At 33.2% G+C, this 14,890-nt stretch overlaps 1 pseudogene; it reads right to left on the bottom strand.

Moving 5' to 3' along the window:
• The window catches only part of LOC126698553 (protein NRT1/ PTR FAMILY 5.2-like), a 61,377-nt pseudogene that overhangs the window by 38,312 nt on the left and 8,175 nt on the right, over window positions 1-14,890 (bottom strand).

Raw genomic sequence — 14,890 nt, forward strand, 5'->3', positions numbered from 1 at the left:
TTTACGCATAGACCCTTATTAAAAAATGATGCCCAATTAAAACCAAAAAAGTGATAAACAACCAAAAAAAAAATCAATCATCTAAATTTATTAAAAAATAAAAATCACGTCTAGAAAAAAAAAAATCACATCTAAACAAAAAAATAAATAAATAAAAGAAAGCAAAAGAAAAAAAAAAAAGAAAGAATATGAGCACTAGACATGTATGAAGCCTGCCCTGTAAATCAAAAGAAAAAAGAAAAAAGAAAAAAAAAATGAAGAAGATCAAAAAATGATGTTCAATTTTTCCCTATAGTTTTCTCTCCATTTTAAGAAAAAAACTTTTTGGTAGACATGGGGAGAAAATACTTGAGTTCCACCATTTATTTTTCTTCTTCTCCACTCATCCAAACACACTCCAAAAAGTTTTCTTTCCCATTTTCTCTCCAAAGTTTTCCATTCATCCTATTTCACCTCCAAACAAATTAACACATAGGGAATTGAGTTTAAGGCCGATAACAAAATATTAGCCTAAGTACTTTAACCTAAGGTTTTTGCTTAAATAACATGTTTTAGGACCTTTTTCTTGAAATTTTTATTAGTTATTTTTCTTTTACTGATTGAATCATCAAACTGACCGAAACACTTGAAAAATCTTGGTACTACGGCTACTGCCAGTACAAGTTGGTATAGATTTGTATATTTTCTAGTACATTTCAAATTTCAGATTTGTTTATGTGTAGGAAGTAGAAAAGTATTTTTGCAGTAAGAAATGAAGAGTGGTCATTCACGTTGCCGAAAAATATAGAAAGCTTTACTGCACAGCAGAAGGTTTTATCGCATAGTAGAAAGCTTTAGGGTATGTTTGGTTGGGTGGATTTTAGGGAGGATGGAAAATAAGAGAGAAAAAGGGTGGGAAGGGTGTTTGGTTGAGAGGGGGAGGGGGAGAGACAAATGGTGGGGCCTAAAAGTTTTCTCTCCTCCCCCTTCAAAATACAATCTCTCCAAATTTGAGAGAAAATTGGAGTGAAAAGTGGGAAAAATATTTGGACAAAACTGCCTCCATCTCTTTTAATGTTTCTGGCTCTTTTTTTTTTTTTTTTTTTTTTGACTTTTCCTTTCTCAAGTAATGCTGGGTTTTTGTTTTTGTTTTTTTTTTCTTTGGTTTTTTCAAGACATGGTGGGTTCTTCTTCTTTTCCTTTTTATTTTATTTTATTTTAATTTTTATTATTTTTTTAAGAAAACACTTTTGGATGATTTCTTGTGCTATTTTTTGAAATGTCCACTTTCATCTATATACATTTTTTTTTTTTAAGTATAATGTATTACTTTTTGTTTTATTTAAGAGGGACATGATGGTAAATTTATACAAACCTTATTTTCAACTAAACAAAAAAGTTTTCCATTCCTCAACTTTTCTACCCTCTCAACCAAACACAAATGAGGAAAACTAAAAACTTTTTTTCCTCCCACTTTTCCATCCTCCCTCTATTTTTTATCTTTTCATTTTTCCATCCTCCTAACCAAACAGATCCTTATTACACAGCAGAAGGCTTTACTGCACAGTAAAAAAGTCAATCCTGTGGCAGAAACTAGAGAAAAGTTCCTTTTGTGATAGAAATAGAGAATAAGCTCACTTTGCAGCGTCTTCCATTGGACTTTGGACTTAACGTTTACGCACAAATTGATAGTGGCAGATTGGTACTTTGGAGCCCATTCCATGGAGCGCCAGGCCCAACTTCCATTTTAAAAAAAGCCTAAACTAAGCGTTGTCTAATAACATCAAGGCACATGTCTAAGGTACAAGAAAAGTAAAAAGAACCCTCGACAGTCTTCTTACTTTGGCTGTAGTAATTAAATTTCCCTTCAGTGGGAAAATACAACCATGTCAATGCCACTCCTTAGTATTGTGAAAGATGCTTGTGAAATTCATTGGAATGAGTCTTCTAAGATTGGATAAAATTTCATTTATACCTGAGTTTTCTGAGTCATTGGGATGGAAATTGAAAATTTCTGAGGTACGCTTACAATAATCGTATTTGATTATGAAAAACAAGCAATATACGTAACTTTTTATAAGCTTAGTCCCGTCTTCAAGATTTCATTATCTCGAGACGATACTTCATTATCTTGAGATGATGCTTTGCTTGAAGTTTCCATGGCTATGCCCCTCCTGGATTCCGTCACGTCAACATTGTAAACGAAGTGCTTTGCTATAAGCAGAAAGAAGAAGAAGTTGAGAAAGCTGAGGATGGCCAAGAAAGCATAATAGTAATCTAAATGAGACGCATTTAGATTATCCAAAATCCAGCCCTTGTGGCCATGCCTCTTGGTCATATCAGCCACTGTTTTTAAAAGAAAACTACTAAGAAATTGACCAATTCCCAAGGTACTAGTGAAATATGAGGTCCCCAAGCTTTTCATGCTTTCTGGAGCCTGGTCATAGAACAATTCTAGCTTTGCAACTTCCACAAAGGCATCTGCGATGCCCACCAATCCAAACTGAGGGAGGAGAATGAAAATAGTAAGAGGAACTATATCACTTTTGCCAAATATTTGGTTTTCTCTTGCAACCTTGAGTCTCTTTCTTTCAGCAAGGCAAGCTGTGACCATGATAATAACATGCAACGTAAGGCCAATTCCTAGTCTTTGTAGTAATGAAATCCCTCTAGGGTTCTTTGTGTAGCGCCGGACCATTGGAACAAAGAGGCGGTCATAGATTACAAGGCTTATCAGCATGAAGATGGTCACAAATGCTTGGAGACATCCTGGAGGTATTTCAAAATGAGGACCCATGCTCCTATTTAAGGTGGTGCCTTGTTTGGTAAAAAGTGTATTTGATTGGGCTACTATGACGCTTGGTATGATTGTAGCAATCAAAATTGGAAGCATTTTCATCATTTGCTTGGTTTCTTCTACTTGGGTCACTGGACATAACATCCATGGTGAGGCTGCCCTGGTCTTTACCGTTGCTTTGTCAAGGAATCTGCAGGCAATTTTGTGCAAGGTGGGGGAGATGGGGAACCAAAAGGGTCAGATAATGCAAGTATTTTAGTTCTCTTTGTATGATTGTTTTTTTTAATAGGGGAGTTCTTTGGTTGATCGAATTCTGGGAACATAATTTTCCATTTCATATTATGATATGTACAAAGAATATGTGCGTTATCAGAAAATATTTCCGACACAAACAACATTTTTCCAAGGCTTGGTCAAACTTTTGCATCGTTGTCCTCAAATTTATGCCATGGATTTACAGTTTGTAAGATGGTGGAGGTATGCTAAAATGATCTTTTTAGTACTTTGTAGGTTTGGCTGTTTTCCGTAATCTTCTCAAAGAAACTAAAACAGTTTGGCAAAAGATGATAAAATTGCTTTTGCCGAAAGACATTTTAAACCTTATAATTTAGGGGTGTAACAAAATTAAATCTTGAAGTTTCAAAAACTAACAAATTAAACTTTATAGTTTCAAAAGTATCAAATTAAACCATAATATTCTAAAAAGCACAAATTATACCTGAGAGCATTGAATTTGACGTTTAACATAGGTTGAAAGTTTAATCTGTTACTTTTTGAAATTTCGGGATTTACTTTGTTACTTTTGAAACTATAGGGCAGGTTGGTCTCTAGAAGATTCTTGTATGTTTGCTACTTGAGTGAGTAGGTTGGTCTGGTTGGTAGATGTAGTTTGCTTGTTTGTTCAATTGGTTTGTTGTGTGCGCAGGCTTATGCTGTGTAATTTTGTTTTGCTTTAGGAAATTTTCATTCATTAAAAAAAAAAGCTCAGAAGTAAATATGTATTATAAAAGTGAACATGTGTATGAATATTGTGACCGAAAATTCTGAAGTCAAAAATAGGATGGAGGGTTAACCTTAATGAAGGGGTGTACTCAATTCTGTATTTCCCATTTTTGGCATATTCTTCCAATCTCAACTCATGAAGCTCTTTTGGGTCATTTGGGACAGTTACCTTCCACTTCCTTACAACAGCCACAAGTACTTTAGTTATCTTAATCATAGGACTCCCTGAAGGCAGTTTGTGTCTATAAAATGGAGTACCCACCAAGAACACCAAAACTGAAACCAATAGGCCAATTGTTGGAAGGCCATAGCCAAGGCTCCAACCCACATTATCTTGTATGTAGATCAAGAAAGTGTTAGAGAAGAAGGTGCCAAAGAAAATGCTAAACATCCACCAATTAAAGAAGGAGAGCTTGTGGAACCTTTCCTTTGGCTCAAAGTCATCAAATTGGTCTGCCCCCATGGTTGAAATGTTGAGCTTGGTACCACCAGTCCCAATAGCAATTATGTATAAGGCAAAATAAAATATACTCGTTTGCAAAGATGAGGCTGGTTTGTTGCAGTCCACTGCTTTGACCTCATGACCACAAGATGGTGGTTTTAAGGTTGGCAATGAGACTGTTAGGGTTAAGAGACACATTCCCTGTGTACAACAGTTAACGTAATACTGTGTCACCATGAGTAAACATAGATAAAGAATTCTTTCATTCACTTTGAATAAATTAAAGTAATGTATTGATGAAACTATCATAAAATGCCTGAATACTTTTAATTGTTAGGATCTTTAGGTTGTTGGCAAATTATATGATAAGTTTGGGTGTAATTTTGAAATTCAATTTTACAATGCAATTAATGTATTGTTGTGGAATTAAATTTGTAATAGGTTGAAGAGGTGACACTTTGCATGAATGAGCTTGGAGGGTCTAGCGAATTCACTTTTTGAAAAACAGTTGAGGCAACAATTTCGCCTCTCACTTTTAGGACATTTCACTTGAGTTAAAATTCTATAACTTTGAGAGAATTTCGTTATGACCCTCACTACAGAATGAGCCCTCAACCTCTCTTTATAAGCCCCGTTTTCCATGAATTTTTAAGACCCAATTTCCATATTAAAGATTTAGAGAAAGTCCTAAAACCCATTCCACATCTCTATCTTCTCCCTCTCCATTTAACCAATTTCATGAAAGAAGATCAAAACCATCACACACAAAGCAACCTTCAAAGTTCTTGGTGCTGATTGGTCTTGAGGTATCATTAGAGCAATCCCAAAATCACCAAGGATACTTGGTCATTGCACTTGCAGGCTCAATTGTGGATCAAGAGATTATCAAGAAGAAATGATTCATAGAATCGGTTGCTAGCAGGAGCTAGAAGCTTAAGTACATAATCATTATTTGTGGATCGTTTGGTGCTAGAGATATGTATTGCAGCTATTCTTGATTTGTGGATCGTTTGGTGCTAGAGACCCTAGAGAGTTTTTTTCCATTTGGTTCTTGGGTTTTTCTCTTTGTGAACACTTCATTGTTGTTGTGAGTGCTTGATTTCTTTTGTAATTGGGATTGCTATTGTGTTTATCTATTTTTACTTATGTCAATTATTGGTCAAGTATATTAACAATTGGGCTTAATTTCCATACTTAGCTTAAAATTGAATAAGCCATAAAATTTGGGGTTTAAATCAATACTATTATTTATTACAAACTTATGAAACACAACAGAATAGAAGGAGATGGGGGTAGATATTATTAAATAAATAATCAAAGTAATAGTTATTTTGTAGCTTTTTCTTAACTAGGTCCTACTTTATTAAATGGAGATAGTTTAGGATTGAGAGGACTCTACATAATTATGTAGTCTAATAGTATTACCATTTGATTTTTAAAAAAAAAAGTTAATGGAGCTTATTTAAAAATATAACTTAACAAATTGACATCAAACAAGAATTTTCGCTCAATTTATTCTTTTGGCGCCATATTTTGTTTCGGCTACTTGTTATTTATTTCTTTTGGGGGAGAGCTAATCCTAGGCCTATAGGCCATTGTAGGCTATAATCCAGGGACCTATGGAGAAAGGCTCTCAAATATGGGGGAAATAAGTGATTTTTTTTTTTTTTAATTTAGAAAAACATGTATGAACTGTACTTATTTTTCCCTCCACTTATAAGAAGGCCTATGAATTAATATAAATCCATCCCAATTATCATTAAGTGAATTAGTTATATTAATAAAAAAAAAGTAAGTCATATTAAAAAGTAAAAATTTTAAAATTGTCACTTAATCTTTAAATTATATTGAGCCGATCTATGTTTTGGGAGTTTTTTCTTTTTTTTTGTGGGGGGGGGGGGGGGGGGGGGGGGAGGGGTGTGTTTGTATAGATTATTGGAGTGTAGGAGTGACATATTTACATGTAAAAAATCTAAGCATAAAAGTGTGGACTTGAAAATCGGTCCCAAAACCTGATGGTTTAAGGTTTTAGGATATATAAGTTAATAATGATGCAACACTCCGTACGGTCACAGGTATTATACTTGAGGCCCCAGTGAACGCCAAAGTTTGTTTTCATCTAAAAAATATGTGCCAATCACATTAAAAACCATGTTGGATTCTAATCAGACAGTGATTCCCCACCATCAGAAACTATTAGATCTTGCATGAGGTTCTTATTGATTTGAACAATAATCACGTACGTGTTCGATTATGCATGGTGCATCATGCATGCAATAAATGTTAACATTGAGTCTTTTAAATGATCAATTTCACCTATTTTATTTTCTTCTCTCTTTAATTATTTAACAAAATTAAAAAAAAAAAAATTAATAACTTGGGATTCGAGATTTTACCAAGAGATAAATTCCTGATGCAATTACAAAAGTCCAATATCGGCCGAGATAAGTATCTGCAATGTAGGCACCAAAAAGGGGTGTCAACCATACAGTACCAGCCCAATTGGTCACATTGTTTGCAGAGTTTACAGTGCCTTCATGGAGCTTATCTGTTAGATATATCACTAGATTTGATGCAATCCCATGGTATGCCATCCTCTCAAACATTTCATACCCTATAAAAAAATATATACAAAAAAAAAAAAAAAAAAAAATAGTGAAATTGTGAAGCATCCTAGGAAATTTTTGAAAGATATGTTATTCTAAGTGAATGAGAAATATTAATAGAAATAGAATTCAAATGAAAACAGTTGTGTTGGTTTACAATCTATATATGAGTTATAGTTTCTCTTTGAAAATATGTGACTATGTAAGCCTGTTTCTTAGTTTATTGGCTATGGCTGGCTAGGTATCTTAAATATGAAATAGTTAAATCTTTATTCAGCAACTTTTGAAGTTCGGCCTAGCTGAATTAGTCTCTTAATGGAAGGATAAAAGGCACAAATAAGAGAAAAAAACATAGGCTATATACATTACCTACAATGAAATAACAAGCTTTCCATCTCCCAGTCTTTGATCTTAACACAGGTCTACCCTTGAGATCCACAGTCCCATCTTGCGTGTAATCCTCTCTTTCATCTGCAGGGTCTTTCTCTTCTACCATTGCCATCTTGTTAAAGAGAAGAAAATAGGGACTAATTGGGTCGTCTAGTTTGAAATCATGTGAGCATTTAGCTTTTTATAAAGCTATATGATAGCCAAGGACCTTTTCCACCTGTCATTGAACCACTATCTTACGTCTCTGGCTCCATATAAAGCCACTGAACCACTATCTAAGGCTTGTTAATTTCTCAAAAAAGAAGAAGACCTTTTCCACCTCGAGATTCTAGAATCATATATTTTCTATTTGCTTTCTTGTTCACTTCTTTTTCCTTTCAAACTATTAAAATACCTTTTATCCAATATAGTGTGTGTTTGTATTCAGCTTCTGCGTTTCCAAGCTGCGTTTTGCTCTTTTTTTTTTTTTTTTTTTTACGAGTTTTGAGGGTCTGTTTGGATAGAACTTATTTTGCTGAAACTGAAAACTGAAAACTAAAAACTGAAAACACTATAGCAAAATAATTTTTAAATGTGTAAATAGTACCGTGAGACCCATTTTTAATGAAAAAGTTGATAAAAAGTGGAGTTTATGGGACCCATAAACAGTATATAAGTCACTGTTCATGGCTGAAAAGTCAACAATATGCGGCTGGAAAAAAAAGAAAAAAAGAAAAAAAAAAAGGAAAACGCGGACGCAGATGTGAGATTTGCTATCCAAACATACACTGAGTATTGCGGTTACTGTTCAATGAACAGTAATCACAAAAGTTGACTTTCTGCAGTGAACAGTGCACATATGCACTGTTTACGGACCCACAAATTTCATTTTTTATCAATTTTTTCATTAAAAATGGGTCCCACAGTACTATTCACACATTTAAAAATTATTTTGCTACAGTGTTTTCAGTTTTCAGTTTCAGCAAAATAAGTTCTATCCAAACACACCCATAATCAAGCAAACTGTCATTTTTTTTTTTTTTTTTTTTGGTGATGTTAATTTGCCTCCAAATTATCGAACTAGTCACTAGCACCAATTATGAGGGGAAGAGTGATGTTGACATGGTAGTAAAGATCATAAACTACAAAATAATAGAAATGGTTATTTTATTTCTAATGACATTAAATTTAAGGATTAATTATAACTGCGGAGAGTTAATTCCATCATAATCAATTGTATATTATTTTTGATAGCCACATTATTTTGTAATCTGTATTACCAAAAAGAAACTGAAAATATGAGTTTCAGTTAGTTTAACTGATAAAGTCTCTGATAGTTGTATAAAAAATTTGGGGTTCAATCCCCGCCTACACCAAAAACTGATTGGTGTCTTGGTCTGATGATAAAGAACTATCATCAGAAGTGGACGTCATAGGTTGAAACTCTCTAAAAAAAAATGTCTTTGTTGTCATTAATGTTTATTTTTGTTTGGGAAACACTTATCAGAACATGGATATGCTTTGATTATCCAAAATGATCAGATCGTTAATGATCAAACATTAATTTTCATTCACAAATGACATTAAAATAATATAGAAATAAAATAGGATAAGAAATTGGGAGGGGAAAAAGTCCATTTTAATTTTAATGGAGCTCTAGAAAGAAGTGTGACACCACATGTACAATGTACATATGCATATGAGAACAAGTGTTCTCCTCCAAACGTGGTCCTTCCTTTTATTCAAATTTCTTTCTCATTTTTACGTAAGGCTTATATATTCATGACTCATGAGTACATGTGAAATTCCGGCTCTATTCTCAACCTATTAATTTTATTTTAAATTTAAACGATGCTAGTTTGCAGGATATATTATGAAATTAATTATATAACTTTTACAAATTGATGTATTAAAAAAGAATAGTAATTCAAATATTTATTTATTATATTTTAAAAATCCACCATATCATTACCAATATATCATACAGTAAAATTTATAATATATATAGTATTTTTCTTATACTTTTGGATAATCTAACTAAATACCGGTAATTTTGTAAATTTTAGATGAAGATATTTTTCGACGAGCTTTGCTTACTAGAGATAATAACATTTGCTTACAGGAGAGAAGAATATATTGCTATACATATGTGGGGCCCGACAGCAGATGGGCCAGATCCACCTGTTCACAGGAAGACTTAAGGCCCAAGCCGAAGAAGATAGTAATCCAAGCCCAATAACGCAAAGCATCAATGGGCCAGAGAAGCCGCCGAGGAGGGTACAGCCCTCAGCTGGCCCAGAACTACACTAAGGGAAGGGGCAAAAGTGGCATAGTGATAATCTTGTAAGAAATCTAAAATATCTAGAAAAGGCTGCCCATACCACCTGCCCTAGACAGAGCTTTGCCTCTCACAGAGTCGTGTTTCTTTAGCCTATTCAACCACTCCCCAACAACTCGGGTCTAAAACTGATGGGACAAGTATCAGTCTTGAAAGGGTCGACCCTACACGTGGACGAAGGAAATTGAACGCATGCGAGTATAAAAGAACAAATATGTAACCTGAATGGGGGGAGCCCCACGGAAAGAAAAAGAGGTTTCAGAGGCAGATATACTGGAACCATGCATAAATATCTTAACCCAAACACAGCCGGGAAAACATGGCTTAGCCTTTCGATCCCACTCTCTACAAATGATATTGTACGGGCCCATTTACGTGCGAACCCAACTCAACGGCGGTTTAACGCGAATCGTGAGCTTACAACATATATTTGAATTGTCCCTACGATTTTGTCTCCATAAGGAAGACTATACAGCTGCCTAGCTAGTTTGCCTTTGCTAGCTAGCTAAAATGACTAACCTATGTAGGTTATAACCTACTAAAATAATTATTGGGTTTAGTTAATACTTGCCCTTCGAACATTTGCTAATAGACCATTTAAAAAAATAATAATACTAATAATGCCGCTTTTATGAGAAATATAAAAAATTGTAAAAAAAAGTTAGTTATTTTTTTGAAATTTTCTTTTCACATAAAAAGTTTATAAAAATAATTTCTAAACTATAATGTCCTTAAGGTATTTGTTAATTTTTTCCATAATTATTTGGTATTTTTTTTAACCTTGGTAACCTCAATGATAATTATTTTGTTTTTGTTACAGCCTCTAGAAGATCGAGCTGAAGTATGATTCTTGTGAGAACTTAAATCTTCAAGAGAAAAAGGAGGTTGATACGTAAATAAATCAAAAGAAAAAAAACTGAAAAGGGCTAGCTGTGGTACAGATAAGGCTTGTAGAAGAAGACAAGACAACCATAAAGACAAGTTCACTTTGTTAGATCCCTCCCATTTGAATCAACGAGGCAATCAAAGTTCAAATGGGTCCAAGAAATTTTGAAACTCTTCTACTTCATTGTCTCATTTAAGATAGTCAACAACTCTATCTACAGGCCACATATCTAATTTTGGATTATGTTAAGGATGGTTACTAGACAGTCGAAGAATTAAACCTATAGGTTTTGATACCGAAGAAATTCAGGAAGACGACTGGATGCACTGTATTAGGGTCCCTCAGTCCCTTGGCTATGCCTTCTTGATAAGGAAAAATGAGGCGTAGACGCATAGTCGAGAGGGAGAAAATCTATCACGTATATAATATATGTATCTATCCACGTATTATCAAAAATGAGAAAATCTATCATTTCCGATACACGTATGATCCACTGATTCCACTCCGACATGTATGGTGTCTACTCCCATGTGAAATAGTGGATACATATAATACCACATTGTCAAGAGGAAGAAGTACAATGGTCAATGGTGGGATTAGATTCATCTAGGCACACTTGATTTATCGTGCTAGAGTGTATTTATTTTAGGACTACAACTAATTCCACACATATTTTCATAACTATACTATGCGACAGATTGTGATTTGTCACTTTCACATTGACCAATTACTTTTTTTTTTTTTTTCACCACTCACAAACAAACATATCAATTAATAGTTGTGAAAATGAGTGTGAAATTTGTTGTGAACTTATAATTTTCTTTAATGTAACCTTGGCTTCTTTTGGTGTTACTGTCAACGATTCCAATGGTATATTGGAATCTGTTTCGATTTATCCATAAGAATGAAATATTTAGATATTTGTTAATATTAGTGTACTATTTTTTAGAAGCTAATTCTTAGGTTTGAACACGTGACTCGTCGCATTGGATGAATGACACTTGTCATTGCATTAAGATTTAACCTTTAAAATTTAAAGCGTGAAAAACAAATGATCATTCAAAAATGTAAAACAAACTAAAATTCAAACTTAATTAATATATGAAAAATAAATTGGCATATATTCAATATTAACAAAATGTAAACAAAAGAAAAGATATAAAACGATTTTTTCTTAATACATTACTACTTAATTATTTGTGATCAAAATGGAACTTGACTCTTTTTTTTTTTGGTTTTCTATTATAACAATCATTTATAATTGATTTTGGACCAAATGTCGTTATAATTTATTTTCAATGCACAAAATCAAAAAATCCATTAGAAAATTATATTTTCTTCTGTTGTGAAGCCTAGTTTAATAAAATTTATTATTGAAAATGATTGTTACCATAAATGCAATAAATATACAAAGGTAATTAGAAGAGCAACAATTTTATAAAGGAAATAACATTAAATGAAGTTGAAAATCATTTTTATTATCCTTATATATCCAATATATATATATATATATATATACCAAAAATCAATTAGTGTTATTAATTAAAAAACAAAGCACTCAAAAGATCCTTTAAGTGGAAACATGAAATACAACATCACTTAAAACTCAAACTCTCAAGTTTTTTACTTTTAAGTCCAAACATCAAACACAAAATGTAATGCCAAATGCATATAGGTTACGTGATTATTTGATTTGATTTGATTTTTTGGCCAGCTTTCAATTTGGAAATGCTAGTTTTTAATCTAAGAGGACCAAATATAATTTTTTGAATTTTAACTTTATATATAGATATATATATTTATATGTATGTATATGTATGTATGTATTTACTTATTTATATGTATATAAACTTACCATTTAAAATCCACATATGGAGATGGGGGTTGCAGTTTCTTATTTAGGGTCCAATTGGTTAAAGGTGTAGAAAAGTGGGAGAATAGAAAATGGTGGGAGGATGGAAAAGTGGGAGGATAAAAAAGATTTTAATTTCCTTCATTTTTGTTTGGTTAGGAGTGGAAGAGTAGAAGGATGGAAAAAGTGAGTTTGTATAAATTTACGCATATACCTTTGTTAAAAAATGATGCCCAATTAAAACCAAAAAAGTGATAAACAACCAAAAAATAAAATAAATCAATCACCTAAATTTATTAAAAAATAAAAATCATGTCTAGAAAAAAAAAATCACATCTAAACAAAAAAATAATAATAATAAAAACATAAAAGAAAGCAAAAAAAAAAAAAAAAAAAAGAATATGAGCACTAGACGTGTACAAAGCCTGCCCTGTAAAGGCTGTAAATGAAAAAAAAAAAAAAAAAAAAAAAAAAAAAAAAAGAGGCAACATCCAAAGGAAAGAAAAAGAAAAAAGAAAATGAAGAAGATCAATGTGGACAAGCTCATGTGCAACCACACAGGGGCATTTTTGTCCAAAAATGATGTCCAATTTTTCACTTCATTTTTCACTCCATTTTGGGGAGAAAACTTTTTGGTAGGCCCGAGGAGAAAACATTTGAGTCCTACCATTTATTTTCCATCCTCTCCACCCAATCAAACACACTCCAAAAAGTTTTCATTTCCATTTTCTCTACAAAGTTTTCCATCTATCCTATTTCACCACCAAACAAACACATAGGGAGTTGAGGGCCGATGACAAAATATTAGCCTAAGTACTTTAACCTAAGGTTTTTGCTCAAATAACCTGTTTTAGGACCTTTTTCTTGAAATTTTTTTTAGTTATTTTTCTTTTACCGATTGAATCATCAAACTGACCAAAACACTTGAAAAATCTTGGTACTGCGGTTATTGCCAGTACAAGTTAGGTTTAGTGGGTAGTACTGGTATGATATTAACAAGATTGAAGAGCAAGAGACCAACTATTGAAGCAAGATTGGAAAATAAGAGAGAATGCTAAGGACATGAGAGAGAAGAGGAGAGAAATGAGGATTGGAGAAAGGGTATTTAAAGAGCATGAGTAATGACTGTAACTGGGGGCCTAATTGGTAGTGTATGTGTCAGGATCCCACTCATCTAGTAAGCTCCGGAAGAGCAGAAGCTTAGGTGACCATTGAAGAGTGTCAAAAAGGGATCGTTAAGGTCGAAGCCTAATATTGAACAAGGGCATTGGGGCCTAAGTCCAGCAAACCCCCTTGGCCAACTTTAAACCCAAAGGGTGCTTGGTCCAAAGGTAACAACTTTACCTTACCCCTTTAATCAATGTACCTTTTGCACCGATCATGTCTCTGGGAGGAAACTCAGATAAAAGTGCTTAGCCACAGGCCATTGGATTGATCCCATACTTCCTTGAGCTCATTGACCAAGAGCCCGTTTGGTTTAGGCAATTTCCAACAACTAATGCTCAATTTCCATCACCCATTACTCATTTTGGATGGGTCCCACACCTAAGATGCATGGTTGGCTTAGTTCTCATCGACCATACCTCAACAAAATGACTGATGGGTGAGTGAGAACGAAAAAAAGAAAGAAAAGAAGGTGTTTCTGAGTGATGGAAATAGAGTGATGATGACAGTGTTGTAATTCTAATCAACAAGAGAAAAAGAAAATTGGTATAATCTTTAAAACTTTATATTTGGGCCCTCTTTCGAAAATCTTGGTCCTTGAGGCCCTACAATTTTTACATTGATTTCATTGTAAGAGTATTTGCATCAGTTGTTGTAAAATAGCATAAAATCCCAAATTTGTTCAATCAATCTCAAAATATACCCACATCAGTCTATGTATCATTATTTAAAATAAAAAAAATTTGTGCTATAGTAATTATGTAAATTTACATAGTTGCTATAGGCAAATGAAGATTTTAGTAATTCTTTAGATTTAGGGTAGTAGTTTTTGGTTGATGAAGAGAGAGAGAGAGATATGATTTGGGATAATAAATAAAAAATTAACAAAGTAATAGCATTTTAATGAAATGTAATGTAAAATATGATGTGGAGTGTTTTGAAAAGTGAGTATATAAAAATAGAAAAAGTAGGTGCTTATGCTAAACTAGACATGAATTTTTGCACGAACTGATGTGAATACTCTACTGAAATAAGAAATAATGATGTTTTGTGTCTTTGTTTTTGTTAGTAGATAATTGCATTGTAATATATTACAAAACAATGATTTTATGTTTTTGTCTTTGTTAATAATTTGTTAAATTAATTGGTGCTCTCCTAACTCGAAATCTTGGTTTCGTTCCTAATTGAAAGAAAGTCTTTGCACCATCATGTTAGCGTTGATTACCATGATCTATTGCCACCCCTTTTGTATTAAATGCAATGTGAAAAACCACATTATACAGCATTAGGTGAGTACCTTTGAATCATATCCCCTCAATCGACCTGGGGAATAGTGGTTTGTTAGACTTCCCCACGTAGAGAACTTGTTACCAACCCCACCCAAGAAAAACATAAAAATACCCCTCTTGAATCAAAGGAGGTATGTACACAAAAAATCTCTCTTTCCATAAAATT

Source organism: Quercus robur, chromosome 9 (assembly GCF_932294415.1).
Source record: "Quercus robur chromosome 9, dhQueRobu3.1, whole genome shotgun sequence".
Classification (NCBI taxonomy): Eukaryota; Viridiplantae; Streptophyta; class Magnoliopsida; order Fagales; family Fagaceae; genus Quercus; species Quercus robur.